General features: G+C 43.4%; 1 long non-coding RNA gene across 1 annotated transcript in view; it reads left to right on the forward strand.

Moving 5' to 3' along the window:
- Nucleotides 1-14,721, forward strand: part of LOC138176168 (uncharacterized) — a 16,089-nt gene extending 1,368 nt beyond the window's left edge. Inside the window, exon 2 of the long non-coding RNA XR_011172183.1 lies at nucleotides 14,252-14,721. This is a non-coding gene — a long non-coding RNA (uncharacterized lncRNA). The remainder of the gene's footprint in view (nucleotides 1-14,251) is intronic.
- The last annotated feature ends 970 nt before the right edge of the window (nucleotides 14,722-15,691 follow it).

A 15,691-nucleotide genomic window follows, 5' to 3' on the forward strand; every position in this document is an offset into this window, starting at 1 on the left:
TTTCTTTCTTTCTTTCTTTCTTTCTTTCTTTCTTTCTTTCTTTCTTTTTTTTTTTGCTTTTTGGAGGGGATAAGGCTGGGCAATTGGGGTTAAGTGACTTGTCCAAGGTCACATGGTTAGTAAGTGTTAAGTGTCTGAGGTCAGATTTGAACTCAGGTCCTCCTGACTCTAGGGTCGGTGCTCTCTATTCACTGTGCCACCTAGCCACTCCTGTCCCAGTTTCTTCATCTGTAAAATGAGGGAGGTGAACAATTTGATACCTGATGTCTCTTCCAGCTCCAAGAGCTGGACTGGGGGGCAGGAGGGACAGACAGCCTGAGGCATTCTCTTTGGGGCTGCCTTAGGTGTAGGGCTGTGCATATGTGTTAGGGCTTGGGAGTGAAAAGGGGAGACTTTGTGTAAATGAAGGAGGGGAGATATGTGTGTGTGTGTGTATGCTCGTGTGTACCTGGGATAGGCTTACCTTTTCCTATGAGGGATATTCATGGGCTTAGCAGAAAGTGATGAGATGCCCCAGAAGGGTAGAAAAGCTGGCAAGCCCACCCCATTCAATGATACTCATGAGGAACAGCAGAGCTATCTGGGCCTTTAATGTGCAGGAGGTGCCCACTCCTCTCTTCTCCATCCACAAAGTCATGTTGCACTTTTGAAACCCTAGAATTCCCAAAGCTCTTTCCCAACCCTTCGGTTTTCCCACCCTGGTCCACTGCCCGTTGCCCAGTGCCTCATGTCTGATGTCCAGTGCACAGTGCTTCCCCTCCCTCAGGGGCTGGGGAGGTCCTGTTGACTGAGTCTGCCAACCTCTTCCACTTCACCACAATCTCCAGGGTGGGTCTGTTGCTCCCTGGAGAGTTTTCCACCTGTGCCAGCCTCCCTGAGCCAGGGTAAACAGTCTCGCTAAGTGTCTGGGCCAGTGCCCACTCCTGGGCTGGGAGTAGTATTTCCCTGCAGGACTCTTCTCCCAGCTGCTGTCTCCACCTTGCTCTCCCAGTAAACGACACGTTGGACAGACCCCAGCCCCATAAACAATATTTTCTTGGCAGAAGGGGTGGGGCTTTGGTTCTAAGAGGTGGAGAAGGAGCCAGAGCATCTGTCTGGTAATCAATTTCTATCCTGAGATTATGTATTACCCTCCAAGGGCAACCTGGTCTTTCTGGGACTTGCCCTTTCCAAGCCAAATGTGACCAGGTAGAGCAGGGGGAAACCCCTTGGGTACTAGAGGAACAATTCTCAAAAAGTAGCTGTTGAGGTGAGTGAGTGAAAATTAGGCAGATGAATCACTGAAAACAACTCAGTTGCTCCTTCACTCAGGAATTACTTTCTAAATTACTCAGCATCTCTAAGGTGCATTGGTTAGTGCTCTGGGTCTAGAGATCAAATACTTTCTGCCAGTGTGACCTTGGGCAAGTAACTTAATTTCCTTAAACTTCATTTTTCTCACCTGGGCTGGACTCAATGGTTCCCTTTGACTCTAAATCTTGGGGCCTATGATTCTCTCATGCCTGGTTCCTTATGAGATCTGACCCCCTGGTCTCTCATGCCTCAGTTCCAGTTATTCCAATTGCCTAATGACATTATTGAAGGTCAAATGGTTTTCTATCCTTGTTAATTTCATCTGGGACCCTTGTTAGCAGAGGGGCAATTTCCAATATCAATGGTTCCTACACCCAGACAGATTGGCAACTCATTTCTAATTTATAGAAGCGGAGAGGTGCCTAGGCATTGAGTTAAACAACAAAGTGGCAAGATTTGATTTCAGGTCTTTCTGATTCCAAGCTCAACTCTCCATCTGCTACTCAGTGATGACACCTCATTGGTCTCATTATGTAAATGATATCAAACAATAAATCGACTAACTGGTCTTCCATGACTAGAGGAGAAAGTGAGGTTGAAGACTTTGAGCAGTTCTGCCTCACTTAAATGCAATTCACAAACAATTCAGGAATGACAATGACAAGGGTAATGTCATTGGTGCTCTTTGAGAATGAAAGATGAAAAGTTAGAAATTTCTGTGCTAGGGATATAAATATAAAAATAAAACAATCCCTGCCCTCAGGCAGCTTACATTCTATCAGGGAAAAAATATATATGTATATATAAATAAACATGCCTAAAATACATATGGGATAAAAATAGATTAGCTTTTTTTTTTTTTAACAGGGAGGATGCCAAAAGCTGGAGGAATAGGGAAAAGCTTCATTTAGAAGGCAAAGCTTGAGCAGAGTTTTGAAGGAAACAGGAAATTCAGAGCTGAGAAAGGAGTGCATTTCAGGTATAGGGGAGAGATAATGCAAAGGCAAGGAAATTAGAGGTAGAGTGCTGAGTATGATAAATGGAAAAATCAGTTTGGCTAGGCCAGGGGTGGGGAACCTGCTGCCTTGAGGTCACATGTGGCCCTCTAGGTCCTCAAGTGAGGCCTTTGACGGAATCCAAACTTCACAGAACACATCCCCTTAATTAAAAGATTTGTTTTGTAAAACTTGGACTCAGTCAAAAGGCTGCACCCAAGGACCTAGAAGGCCACATATGGCCTCGAGGCTGCAGGTTTCCCACCCCAGGGCTAGACCATAGAGGGCAAGAAATGAGTGATATATAAGGTTGGAAAGGTAGGATAGGGCTGGGTTGTGAAGGACTTTAAAAACTAAACAGAAGAACTTATATTTACTCCTATAAGCAGTAGGGGGCCACTGGAGTTTTTTGAGTAGGGGAGTAATATGGTCAGATCCACTCATTAGGAAAAATCACTTTGGCCAGTGTGGGGAGGATAGAGAGGACTGGGGAAAGATTTGAAACAGGGAGACTAATTAGGAGTCTATTTTAAGAAACTAGGTGATGTGAACCTGAATAAAGTTGGTGATGGTATAAATAAAATAGAGAGTAAAGGATGGATATGAGGGATGTAGAGGCAGAAACAAGATATGACAACTGATGGGATATATGGGGCAATGGAGCATGAGGAGTCAGGGATGATACCTAGGTCACAATTCTGGGTGGGGGGAATGATGGTGATGGTCTGAACAGACATAGAGAAGTTCTAAAAAAGTATGAGGTGGTTTTTTGGTGGGGTGGGAGAGATAATGAATTCTGCTTTGGACATGCTGAATTTGAAATGTTTAATGGAACAACCAATTTGAAATATTTGATGTTTGATAGTGTGGGACTAGAGGTTAGGATATATAGATCTAAGAGTCATCTGGATAGAGGTTACAATTAAATCCATGGGAACTATGTGGTCACTAAATGAGAAAGTGTAGAGAAGAGGGTTCAAGCCAGATGTGAGGGAAACACACAGGGGGTATAATATGTAAATGATGACCAGCAGAGGAGACTGAGGGGTGGTCTGGTTAGGTAGGAGGAGAATTAAAAGAAAGCTATGTCATGAAAACCCAGAGAGAAGAATATATCCAAGAGAAGAGGGTGATCAACAGTGTTAAATACAGTAGAGAGATCAAGAAGGATGAGGAGTGAGAACAGACTATCAGATTTGGCAATCAAGCAATCACTGGTAACTTTGGAGAGATAAAATTTAGTTCAGGGATGAAGCCATATTGCAAAGTATTAAATATTAAGTATTAAGAAGTGAGTGAAGAGAGAAAGTAGATCCCATTGAAGAGAGTCATCATAAAATGTTCAGGTCCAGGGTTAGGGGTGCGCGAGACCCCAAAATGCCAACACACTGGGTCCTGCCAAATGAATTTGACTCAAGTCTTCTCTCAGCCAAAGAAAAGTAAAGTTTATTAAAAGTTCACCATATTGGGTAGACTCTTAAGGAGCCTCGGTATCTGTGATTGGGCAAGCGGACCAGAATCATCTGACACAGAGCAAGTCTGTGCTAGAAAATTCTATGGTGCTCTCACACCACATGGAAGCAAGATGGGGTCTTATATACAGAAAGGTTGTGGGAGGAATCTAGCAATCTAGCGGTGGTCTAGAGGAGGAGTCTGGGGAGGGTCTTCAGGAGGAGTCAGATGAGGCAGACTCCAGTAATGAGTTTGGGGAGGGTCTTCAGAAGGAGTTAATGAGGTCACATTCCAGTAAATGAGTGATTAAGGGTGGGAAGCTGCTGGAGGGTAACTGGAGTCACAGACAAAGGTGGGCTAGGCCAGTTCAAGGGTGGAACAGATTTGAGTACAGATATTTTGGGAGGATCAAGGGTGGAGGCTAGCTGGATAATGGAGGGCCAAGCCAGCAACAAAGGTTTGGGCAGAGCCACAGTGAAAGGCCCATGGCCTCATGCAAATGCCTTATGTGGAAAGACCCAAGGAGAGCTCAAGGAGGTTCCCAGAGCCTGTACTTCAAGGACTCAAGGAGAGCTCAAGGGGGTTTCCAGAGCCTGTACCTCTTCACCATGAGTATAGACAGATTTTTCTAGGAGTTTGACTATGAAAGGGAGAAGAGTTATAGCAAGAGAGCATGACCCAGTGGTAAAGTTTAGTGAAGTTTTTTTCAGGATAGTAAGGAAATTGTAGGGTAGAAGCCAATGAATAGAGTAAGATTAGAATTAATTAAGTTGGGGAGAAAATGGGGGAATCGACTGGAGAAGATGGGAGGGGATGAGATCAAAGGATGTAGAGAGGATGACTTTGGCAAGGAGAAAGGGCACCTATTTATCAAAAAGATTAATTCTTTCCTCTATTACACCAGTCTCAGAGACTGGTACAAAAGAAAGGAGGGTGAAGGATGATGTCAAGGCATTTTAAGATGTAGAAAAAGAACTCATGGTGATCTCTCTATTTTCTCAGTAAACTATGGGGTGAGGACCTCAGGTGGGAGGGGAAAGGAATAACTTAGGAGGTTTGAAGATAGAAGAGAAGGTTTGGAGCAGTTTCTGTGAAGGCTGGGATAGAGAATTGATTGAGAAGGAATTAAAAAAAAAAGATTGTCTTTCTTAGGTGAGGGCCCAGTTGAGATGAGATAACCTCAATCTGTAGTGGACCTTATTCAGTTCTTTTGGGTGGTTCCATCTCCATTCAGCAACCCAAGAGTAAGAGCCAAGAAAATGGATGGATAGGAATAATCTAGGCTTGGAGTTTGGCAAAATTGAGAATGAGAAGGGAGAAAAATGAAATGAGAGTAGAGAGAGCAGTGAGGGGAAGAAGTATTCGAGATTCCAATGAGGACAAATAATAGGTTTAAGATGGGTAAAGCATAGGACAGGTGTGGGGAACCTGCAGCCTCAAGGCCACATTCTTTTGTTTTGTGAAGAACAATTGAAGTTTGGACCACACTTGAGGACCTAGAGGACCACAGTTTCCCCACCTATGGCATAGGGAGAGTTTGAATGACAGGAAGTTATAAGACAATAAAGATCCCTTTATTGCAAGTTTTTGACCAAGGAAATGGGATACTTGTGGGTGATGATGGGATCCCTGTATGTGGGTGAGGTAGAATGGAAGAAGGGGACATGGGAGTGGAAGAAATTGAGCATGTGGGAGAGTAGATGTTTACTAAGACATCAACATGCCTGTTGATACCCTAGTATATAAGGTTAGGAGTTGGAGTGGAGAGGAATGCAGAAAGCGGTCAATCAATCAGTCAGTTAGCATTTAATATGCCAGATATTGAATTCCTTGAGAAAGGAGTGGGGGAAGGGTAGGGCAAGGGAAGGGAATAGTTAATTGCTTCATGGTCCTTTATTGGTTGATAAGGTTGAATAGAGGGAACCTTAGAGGGGAAGAAGTTGCTAAGTAATGACAACAGAAGGAGAGTGAAAGTGGTAGTGGGCAGCAAGGAATATTTTGATTCTTCCTCAATGATCAGTCAGTCAATGAACATTTACTAATTCACCTACTAAGAGCTAGGCCAAAGGGATACAAAAGACAGGGCAAAGAGCTCACAATCTAATTTGAGAGAGAACATGCAATCCACTATGTGGACTAGATAAATAGGAATTAGTCAACTGAAGGAAATCATTAGCATTGAGAGGGATTGGGAAAGGCTTCAGTAGAAGGTGGATTAGCCTATAAATGGGACTCAGGGACAGTAGTTATGAGAATCTCAGCTGGGACTGGGGAAGGGGAAGCAAGTTTCTGTAAACAGAGACATTCTAGTAGATATGGAGAGATTCATATGTAGGGGGAGGGCAGCAACAAAATACTTTTTTTTTGGTTAGGGCAGTTGGGGTTAAGTGACTTGCCCAAGGTCATATGCCTAGTTTTTGCGTTAAGTGTCTGGGGCTGAATTTGAACTCAGGTCCTCCTGATTTCAGGGCCTGTGCTCTATTCACTGCACCACCTACCCATCCCCCCCCCTCCTCCTAACACAATACTTCTTTCCTTCTCCTTCCCCAGCATCCTCTATGGCTATATCATTTGTACTAGGCCAAGAGAAGCTAAGTGACATATATATTCAGCATGTTGAATGTGAACAAATATTGCCTGAGTCTCAACCAATGCACATTTCACTCTTACACCCTACACCCAGGGCCCTGATGCTACAAGCTCCTCTTAATCCTGGGGCCTGGGCGGCAAAGCCTAACTGCTTCTGTGCCTTTGTGGGCTTCTCTGGCTTCCCTCTGATCCTCTCTGTGCCCCATCTCCTGGGGTTTGCACTCCCTCTTAGACACCAACCCAAGGAGGAGGAAAAATGCAGAGTTAAAAGTGGGGACTCAGTTAATTCAATTGGGTAGGTAGGTAATAGGTAGAATCCAGCCTTCCAGGAGTCCCAAGTCTGAAGAGAAGGCTCAATCCCAGTTCTCAAAGAACTTCCAGTCTGATAGGGGTGACAGGCCACAGTTAGCCAACAAGGATTTATTTATTAAGTGCTTCTTGTATACCAGGCATGCTAGGGATACAGAGAACAGCAAAAATGAAATCTCTACCCTCAAGGTTTGAATGTAAATTCAAACAGGGGACTTTGTTGTTGTTGAATTGGGTCCAACTCTTCATGACCCCATTTGGGTTTTTGTGGCAAAGATGTGGGAGCGGTTTGCCATGTCCTTCTCCAGCTCATTTTACAGATGAGGAACTGGGGCAAATAGGGTTATTGACCCTTGCCCAGGGTCACATAGTTAGCAAGTGTTCAAGGCCAGATTTGAACTCAGGTCTTCCTGACTCCAGGGCTAGCGCTCTAGCCACCACACCACCTAGCTGCTCCCTGATAGGATGTAAATAACTAGATACCTACAAGATGGTTCATCCAATGTAAATGGAAGACAATCTTAGGGGAAAGGAACTAGCAATGGAGAGAGCTGGGAAAGGCCTGCTGAAGTGGGATTTGAGCTGTGTTAAATTGACAGGGTAGTGATATCCTTAAACTATTAAGAAGTTGAGAAGAGTAGAGGGCTTTAGGGGGAAAGATAATATGTTTTCTTTTGACATGTTGATTTTGACATGTCCATAGGACATCAAGTTTGAGGTGTCCAAGAGTCAGGGAGTAAACAATGACTAGAGCTCAGGAGAGAGGTTAGGGCTCATTCAGGATGCATTTGCAGAGAGATGATGATGAGCCCATAGTGGCTGATGATATCAACAAGCAAGATAGTGTAGAGGGAGAAGAGAAGAGGTTCCAAGATAGACCCATTGTTAGTGGGCCCTCACCTGGGTTCAACAAAGGACATTGAAAAGGAGTAATCTGATGGGTAGGAGAAGAGCTAGGCAGGAAGAATGCTACAAAAACCTAGAGGAGAGAGTGTCCAGGAGAAGAGGGCTCATACATCATCAGTATCAAAGGCTTTGAGAGTCCAGAGAAGGGTGAGGACTAAGGAAAGGCCATTAGTTTGGCATTTGGGTCCTTGGGGGCTTTGGAGAGAGCAGTTTCAGCTGAATCATGAGGTCAGAAGCCAGATTGTAGAGGGTTTAGAGAGTGAGAGGAGAGAAAATGGAGGCACTAGATGTAGACATGCACATGTTTGTGTGTGCATGCACACACACATACGTGTAAATGGAGGAATGCAGACAATAGATGTCAGTGGTGGAAGAATAGGGAGAGAATGATGGTCATTAAGCTAGGCTGAGCTGGGTTAGGAGTTGTGTGTGTGGCAAGTCAGCAGAATTTTTGAAAGAGAGAAGTATGGAACAGGACTATGAAGAAAAGAAGGGACAGGGGTAAGGGTCTGCTTTGATAAAGATTTAGAGATAGAAAAGTGTGAGGTATGGCCATCGGAGTTGAGGGCAATTTGTCCTGTGTCATCAGTGGAATTTCAGAGTTAGGGAATCCTGGGAAACAAGGAGGGACCATTGGGGAATGGGACTGTTGGGGAGGGGCCATATAGGCTGGTTTGAGGAAGAGAGACTAGATTAAAAAGGAATAAGGGCAGTGGATTCTCAAGCAGAAATAGGCAAGTTGATTTGGATTGCTCAGTGGACAATTTGGGCAGATGAGGAGGAGAACTGGGGATTGGAGTTAGAGAAAGATGGGTAGATGAAGTTTCAAGAGGGTACATGGAGGGTGACCATAAGTAACTCCTCCTTTGGACACCTAGGCATTCTTCTGTTCTGTAATCCCTTACCCAGAAGCCCTTACCAGACTCATCCCACTCATTTGATTCAATTCAAGAGCATTTATTAGTGCCAGGCATGGTTTTAGGCAATGGGAAGAAATGAAGAAAGGAAGCAAAGAAGGGAAGGAGGGAGTGAGGGAGGGAAGAAAGAAAGGAGGAAGGAAGAAAGAGAGGAGGGAAAGAGGAAGGGAGGGAGGGAGGAAGGGAGGAAAGAAAGGAGGAATGGAGGAAGGGAGGAAGGAAGGGAGGGAGGGAGGAAGGAAGGGAGGGAGGAAGGAAGGAAGGACAGATGGAAAGGAAACAGAGTGCTAACTATGTGCCAGACACTGTGCTAAGTTTTTTTTTTCTCCCACAATTATCTCATTTGATTTTCACAATAACCCTGAGGGGTAGGTGCTATTTTTATCCCAATTTTACAGATGAGGAAATTGAAGCAGACAGAAGTTAAGTGACTTGCCCAGGATCACACAACTAATATCTGAGACCAAATTTGAACTCAGGTCTGAATCCAAGTTTAGCCCTCTATCCACTGGCCTACCTAGCTGCTTCAACATGTATTAGGATACAAAGACAAACCTGCCCTCTGGGAGCTTATATTCTCCTTTTGGGAGGCTATTTCTGGTCAAGAATCAGCAGTGACAAGATTGACCTAGATTTAAAAGTGTGAGTGATGGACATGAAGAAACTAGACTCTGCCTTCCTTTAAAGAATTCTGGAATTAGGAAGAAGGTGGGGTACTGTCCAGAGAGAAAAACGACTGTGTAATACTCTCTACCCCAGGGTTTGGAGTGTGAATACCATCTTTCAATCCTAGCAAGCCCTCAAGTTTGGGACCCAGGCATCCTGAACCTCCTAGGCTCCTTCCCACAACCCCCCTGCATCCCCACAACCCTTATGTCTCCCTGGAGGAGAGCTATTTGGCCTGCTTGGGACTAGTCCAAAGACAATAGGACTAGACAGCCAGAGAGAAGGAGGCCCAGGCAGTATAAATATCCCAGTCTGGGTAGTATAAGTTAGGGAGGGAGGAAGGAGAATTGTGGTTGCCTTTAGGCACTGTGTAATTTAGGATTTATTTCAAGGCCATGGTTCTTTCTCCAGTCCGGGGTGGAGCTGTGGATATTTTAAGAGTTTTTTTTTGAGGGGAGGCAGGGAAGGGGAACTCCCCCCCAGGACTGGGCTGGCCACAGTATAGAATGGGGGCCCCTCCCAGGATGCCCGTCAACTCCCAGCCACGTCCTATATCCTGGCAGGTTAGGTCCCTATCCTGGCTTCCTTTGTCTCTTCCAGCCAAGTCTCTGAGACAAAGTGGTAGGAGGGGTCCAAGTAGAGGAAAGCTCCATGGAAGGGCAGACCTCCCAATGAGGAGACCTCTTTTGGGCCCCTGAGGTGGGGGATGGGGGAGTGAGAGAGGGGATTGTTTAATAGGAATAGGGGTCCTCGTTGGATTTGAACTTTTTAAGTTCCAGAAGAACTTTATTAAAAAACCGACTTTTAAATACAAAATAACAAAATAATAAATGTAACAAAAATAACAAGGTGAATAATTTGTTCATGCAAAATAACATAGTAGGAGGTCAAACTTTATCACTTGCTTATTCCTTGTGCTATCTTGGGCAAGTCACTTCATTCCTTCTGGGCTTCAGTTTCTAGGAGGAAGCTTGGACCAGGGTGCTGTGATGATTCTGTGAATGTCTGTCCTTATTCCTTAGGAGAAGACAGTGTTTTAGTTAGGCTCCCCCCTGAGGTTAGGGGAGGTACCTTGTTCTATCTGTCAGACTCAGGCCACTACTAGAATCCTCTCAGCACATCTGAGCAGTGGGATGATGGGGACCGGGGAGTCAAAATGATGCTCATCTGGCCTTAGGGGCCAAAATAGGGATACGGTTCATTGACTTCCGCGAATCTATAAATGTCCCATATGTGAGTATAACCTTGATAAATATGTAACTATAGAACTATATATGTGTATTCTGGGCCATTGCTAGTCATCCTGACTTTTGTCTTGCCACTGGATTTTAATGATTCTGGAAGAGTGAGGCTCCTAACTTTGTGTTACTCTGTCTCACTTAAATCCAATTCATACGCAAGTCAAGACATCACCCTGTGATGTCATTGGTTCTTTTTGAAAACAAAGGACAAACAACATATCTATATGTCTGTGTCTTTCCATCTGCCGATCTGCCTACCTAGATATCTGTCTGTTTGTCTATCTATCTGTCTCTCTCTCTCTCTCTCTCTCTCTCTCTCTCTCTCTCTCTCTATCCATCCTTCTCTCTCTTTCCTTCTGAATCCATCTACCTACCCACCCATACATTTCTCTCTCTCTGGCTGTCTGTCTCTCTCTGTCTCCGTCTCTCAAATTTCCAAAAGTCTTAGTGAGACTGCTAGGTGACTCAGTGCATAAAATGCTGGGCCTGAAGTCAGGAAGTTAAAATTTGCATTAAAATTTGCTGCATTAAAATCTGACCTCAGATACTTATTAACTGTATGACCCTGGACAAGTCCCTCACTCTCTGTTTGCCTAATTTTCCTCAACTGTAAAATGAGGTTAATAATAGCAACAACCTCCCAGGGTTGCTATGACACCCAAATAAGATAATATTTATAGGTTACCAGGCACATAGTATACTGGTGCTAGTTATTATTGTTATTTATTAGCATAAAAACTTAAAACTAGGCTGATTAGAAATGACAAGCAGGATAATTTCAGAAATGTCTGGAAAGACTTATATGAACTGATGCAAAGTGAAATAAGCAGAACTGGGCAGTAAAAAGCAACATTGTACAATGATCAGCTTGGAATGACTTAGCTCTTCTCAGCAATGCAATGATAGAAGACAATCTCAAAGGACTCATAATGAAAACATGCTATCTACTTTCAGAGAAAGAACTGATACTGTCTGAATACAGACTGAAGCATGCTATTTTCACTTTCTTTCATTTTTTTAATTCATAAAGAATCTTCTTGTACAAAAAGACTAATGTGGTTTTTATACAATTGCACATGCTTGTCTCAGAAAGGAAGAAACATAGGGAGGGAGTGATAGAATTTGAAACTCAAAACTTAAAAAAAAAGATTTGAGAATTGTTTTAACACAAAATTGGGGGGGGGGAAATAAAATGGTGTATTAAAAACTGAGTGAAAAGGGGCAGCCAGGTGGCTCATCGAGTAAGAACACTGGCGCCAGTATTGGGATGACCTGGGATCTAATCCGGGCTCTGATACTTAGCACCACACCCAGAAATAACTGGCCTTGTTATTGAGCAAATTACTTAACCCCAATTGCTTAAAAACAAAACAAAACTGAGTGAAGACTTTTGGGACACTATATCTCTATATCCGTATATAGCTGTGGAATCTGAACTCCAGTTCTGAATCATCAGATGCCTACTCAACACCTTCACCTCGATAGCCTCTCAAATTCATCTTGTCTGAAACCAAATAATCATCTTGTCCCCTAAACATGCCTCTCCTCCATATTTCACTGTTTCTGTTGAGAACACCATCATCAGTGCAGTTACCCAGGTTTGCAATCTCTTAAGTCATGCTTGTCTCTTCCTTTTCCCTCAACTCCCATATCCAGAACAACAGCCAAGTAGATCCAAAGTCTCCTTCACATTCAACCCCCTTTCTACACTCAGACAGGCACCACCCTATTTTGGCCCTTATCATTTCTCTTTTTTTTCTTTTTTTTGGAGGGGAGAAGGTAGGGCAATTGGGGTTAAGTGACTTGCCCAAGGTCACATGGCTAGTTTTTGTGTTAAATGTCTGAGGCCAGATTTGAACTCAGGTCCTCCTGACTCCAGGGCCCAGTTGCTCTATGCACTGTGCCACCTAGCTGCGCCCCCCCTCCCCCTTATCATTTCTTATGATAACCTCCAAATTGGCCTATTTCCCAGTTTCCAGTCTTAGTCATCTCCAATCTGTCCTTTATACAACTGCTAAATTGATATTCCAAAAACACAAATCTGACCCTGTCACTCTCCTGCTCCAACATTGTCAATGGCTCCCTATTGGCTCTAGGATGAAAAACAAACTCTACTTGACATTAAAAGTCTTTCACAATCGAGCTCCTTTCCCCAGACATTCCTCTTACTCCCTTTCACACACTCTGTGTCCCAGACACATTAACCTATTTGTTGTTCCTCAATCTCCACACTCCATCTCCCCTCATCAAGCACCTCCAAGACTTTTTGAAAACTATCTTCCATATCCTTTTTGCTCCTCAATTCTGTCTCTTATTATTGTCAGTTTTCTTCAAGTCTCCCTGAAAATCTATGAGTCTTTTCTGAACTTCCCAGATGTTAATAATCTCTCACCTCAAATCATCTCATATTTACTTATCTGTTTATTTGTTTTATTCCCCAGTAGAATGTCAATTCCCTAAGGCAGGGAATTGTTTCAATCTCCAAAATATTTTTCACATCTACCATTACCCTAGTTTATGGCCTTTATTATCTCCACCTTAGACTATTTCAATAAAGTTCCTACCTGATCCCCCTGCCTCAAGTCTCTCCCCTCTTCCAATCTATCCTCCACACAGCTTCCAAAGTGGTTTTTTTCTAATGTGCAGACCTGACCCCATCACTCAATAAACTTCAGTGACTCCCTATTTCCTCAAGGATCAAATAAATAGTTCCTTTGTGTAGCTTTTAATCTGGCTCCATTCTAACTCTTATAATGGCAAGCATAGAAATAGAAACCTTGTTGCAGCTTTCAGTTCAAGTTTGTTAAGAAACAGAACGTGTGAACCCCACAACTTGTGAACCCTAGAACTCATTAACTCTTGCAATAGGAAGGGGAGCAGTCAATAACCATATATAAGGAGAATTTCCAGGCTAGAGACAGCAGAACTGAGAAGAGGACTCTTGTGTTGGTAGAGTGTCAAGAAGGAGAAAACTTGTGGTATCCCAGCACTTTGTTTGTCCGCTTTTTCTGTGTTGATGTTTGTTTGTGATATTTTGTACAGAAGGTCTGGGACCTTACTGGAAGCCCTGAAAGAGGATTTTCTAGTTGTATGTTTACAGAAGTCCTGGAGGAGGGGTTTTGGAGGTCCTGGGACTTTACTGATGATTTGTGCTGATCTCTCGGACTTTGTGGGTATAGCAACAAGCACCCCAGCATCCCCAGGGTGGCTGCCAACACAGGTTCTTAAATCTGCTTTGCTAAAGGAAAGCAATTTAAAATGGGTTAACAATCTTGCTTTAATCAATCAAAAATATCATTTACCTAGTTCAGGGGAAAAATCAGCACTCCAAACTTCAAAGTATACAGACAGAAGTTACAAGAAGACAGAGAAACAGATCAAGCAGAAAGGCCTCCAACTATCCAACCATTACATCCATACCTATTCAGTTACTAGAAAGGGAAGCATAAACATCTGGGTTTTTCAAAGCTGGGGGGCTTGACGGCTGCCCAGAGTCTTGTCTGGTCAAATCACACAACACTTCTCAAAGTAAGTCCCAAAACAAAGCCTCACATCAGGGTTTATATAGCCTTCTCCTGGCTCAGAGAATGTCACAACCCTCTTGACCCACTGCCCAATCACAAAATACCTCCTGAAAGCCAAGTGTCCTGCCACAGGCTCCAGGTGCACTTAAGACTATCAAAGGGCCTAGGGGCAGGCAAGTTCTTAAATTCACATTCCCATAACAGTAAGTCTGTGTTGATCTCTATGTTGCTGATTTGTGTTGAGTTCTCAGACCTTGTTGGTAGGTCTGAGTTGATTTCACAGGCAGATAGTGAATTGATGATGGTGCCAGCAATGTGCATGAATATTATTGTGGCTCTATCAGGCTTTGTCTTCCCAGAAACAGGAACTGTGAAGGACTTGAGGTGGACTGGACACTGTGAGCTTCTATGTGGAATGGGAACTGGATGAAGAACTGGACAAGGAGCTGGACAAGGAACTGGGAGCTGCCTGCCTTTGAACCCAGGTGACAGTTGGAGCTGGGACCATGGAAGAGGAACCATGGAAGCTGAGAGCCATCTTCGAGTCAAGCTGAAAGAAGACTTTACTTGGATACTGTGTAATGATTGAGAAGATTATGATTTACTGTGACCTAAGGGTGGAGAACTTGACTTTTGAACTTTGTGATTGAATTAAGGATTTTGTGATTGACTAAATGAATGTACTTTGTTTAAAACTATGTGACTACTTTGTTGAAAACTATGTGGGCATTTTAGTGATAAGTTGTTGAGTTGTGACATGGAGAATGCTGTATTTTGATTTTCTGTGATAAGTTGTAACATTGTGAATAGTGTATTTTGATTTTCTATGAATGTTTTGCTCTGATTCGTTATTGAATAGAGATCTCACTGTATTATGTAATCAGAACCTTTAAAGCTGTTCACAGCAGCAGTCCTCTGGAAAACTACTTGTGCATGGCTTTACAACTCTCCAACCTGAATTTATTTCATTTTTCTCTTTGAATCCTTAAGAGCTAGAATAGTTCCTTGCACCTAGTAAAGCACTAAAAATGCCTGTTGAATTAATGTGTTGACCATGGGTCCTAGTCTTGTTATTCCCTGGGTGGCATGACCTGCCCTTGGAGATTCTCACCAATAATGGGAAGGTCATACTAGCTGGCAGCTGCCCCCTGGAGTAGAAGCTTGATTTAGAAGGTTATAATTCTGGGTTCCTCTAGCAGTACAAATGTAGAGGAAGTGTAGACCAAGTAAAATTTTCCACTCCATCTCTTGTTACCAGCAAGATCTAGATATCTGACAAGTCCGCATCCTTTTGTCTTAGAACAGTCTTCTAGGCACATGGCCATAATGATAGAAGCTTCTGTACAAAGTTGGGGGCAGAGAAGGGAACAAGCATTAAGCCCCTACTATGTGCTAGGCACTGTGCTAAGCACTCTTACTGGTTTTATGATTTGGCCTTCACAACAACCCTGGGAGGTGGGTGCTCTTTTTTATCCCCATTTAACACCTAGAGAAACTGAGGCACATAGTGGTTAAATGACCGATTCAGGACCACACTGCTGGTAAGTGTCAGAGGCCAAATTTGAACTCAAGTCTTTCTTCCTCCAAGTTTAGTTCTCTATGAACTGCACCACCTGGGATAAGTAGGTAACTGGTGCCTGCTTCCATATAAGAAAAAAACACACTGGGTATTGAATACCTTCTTATCCAGACTTGTTCCTCCCCTCCATCCCTATTGCTTTCTAAGGGGGTTCAAATTCTGTCCCTTTTCCTTCTCTCTAGTAAGTTCAGTAATCTGCTGACTGGTCTCCTTGCCCAGA

Source organism: Petaurus breviceps, unplaced genomic scaffold (genome assembly GCF_028583685.1).
Source record: "Petaurus breviceps papuanus isolate PSGF00001 unplaced genomic scaffold, PetGlider_PUasm1.0 83297, whole genome shotgun sequence".
Classification (NCBI taxonomy): Eukaryota; Metazoa; Chordata; class Mammalia; order Diprotodontia; family Petauridae; genus Petaurus; species Petaurus breviceps.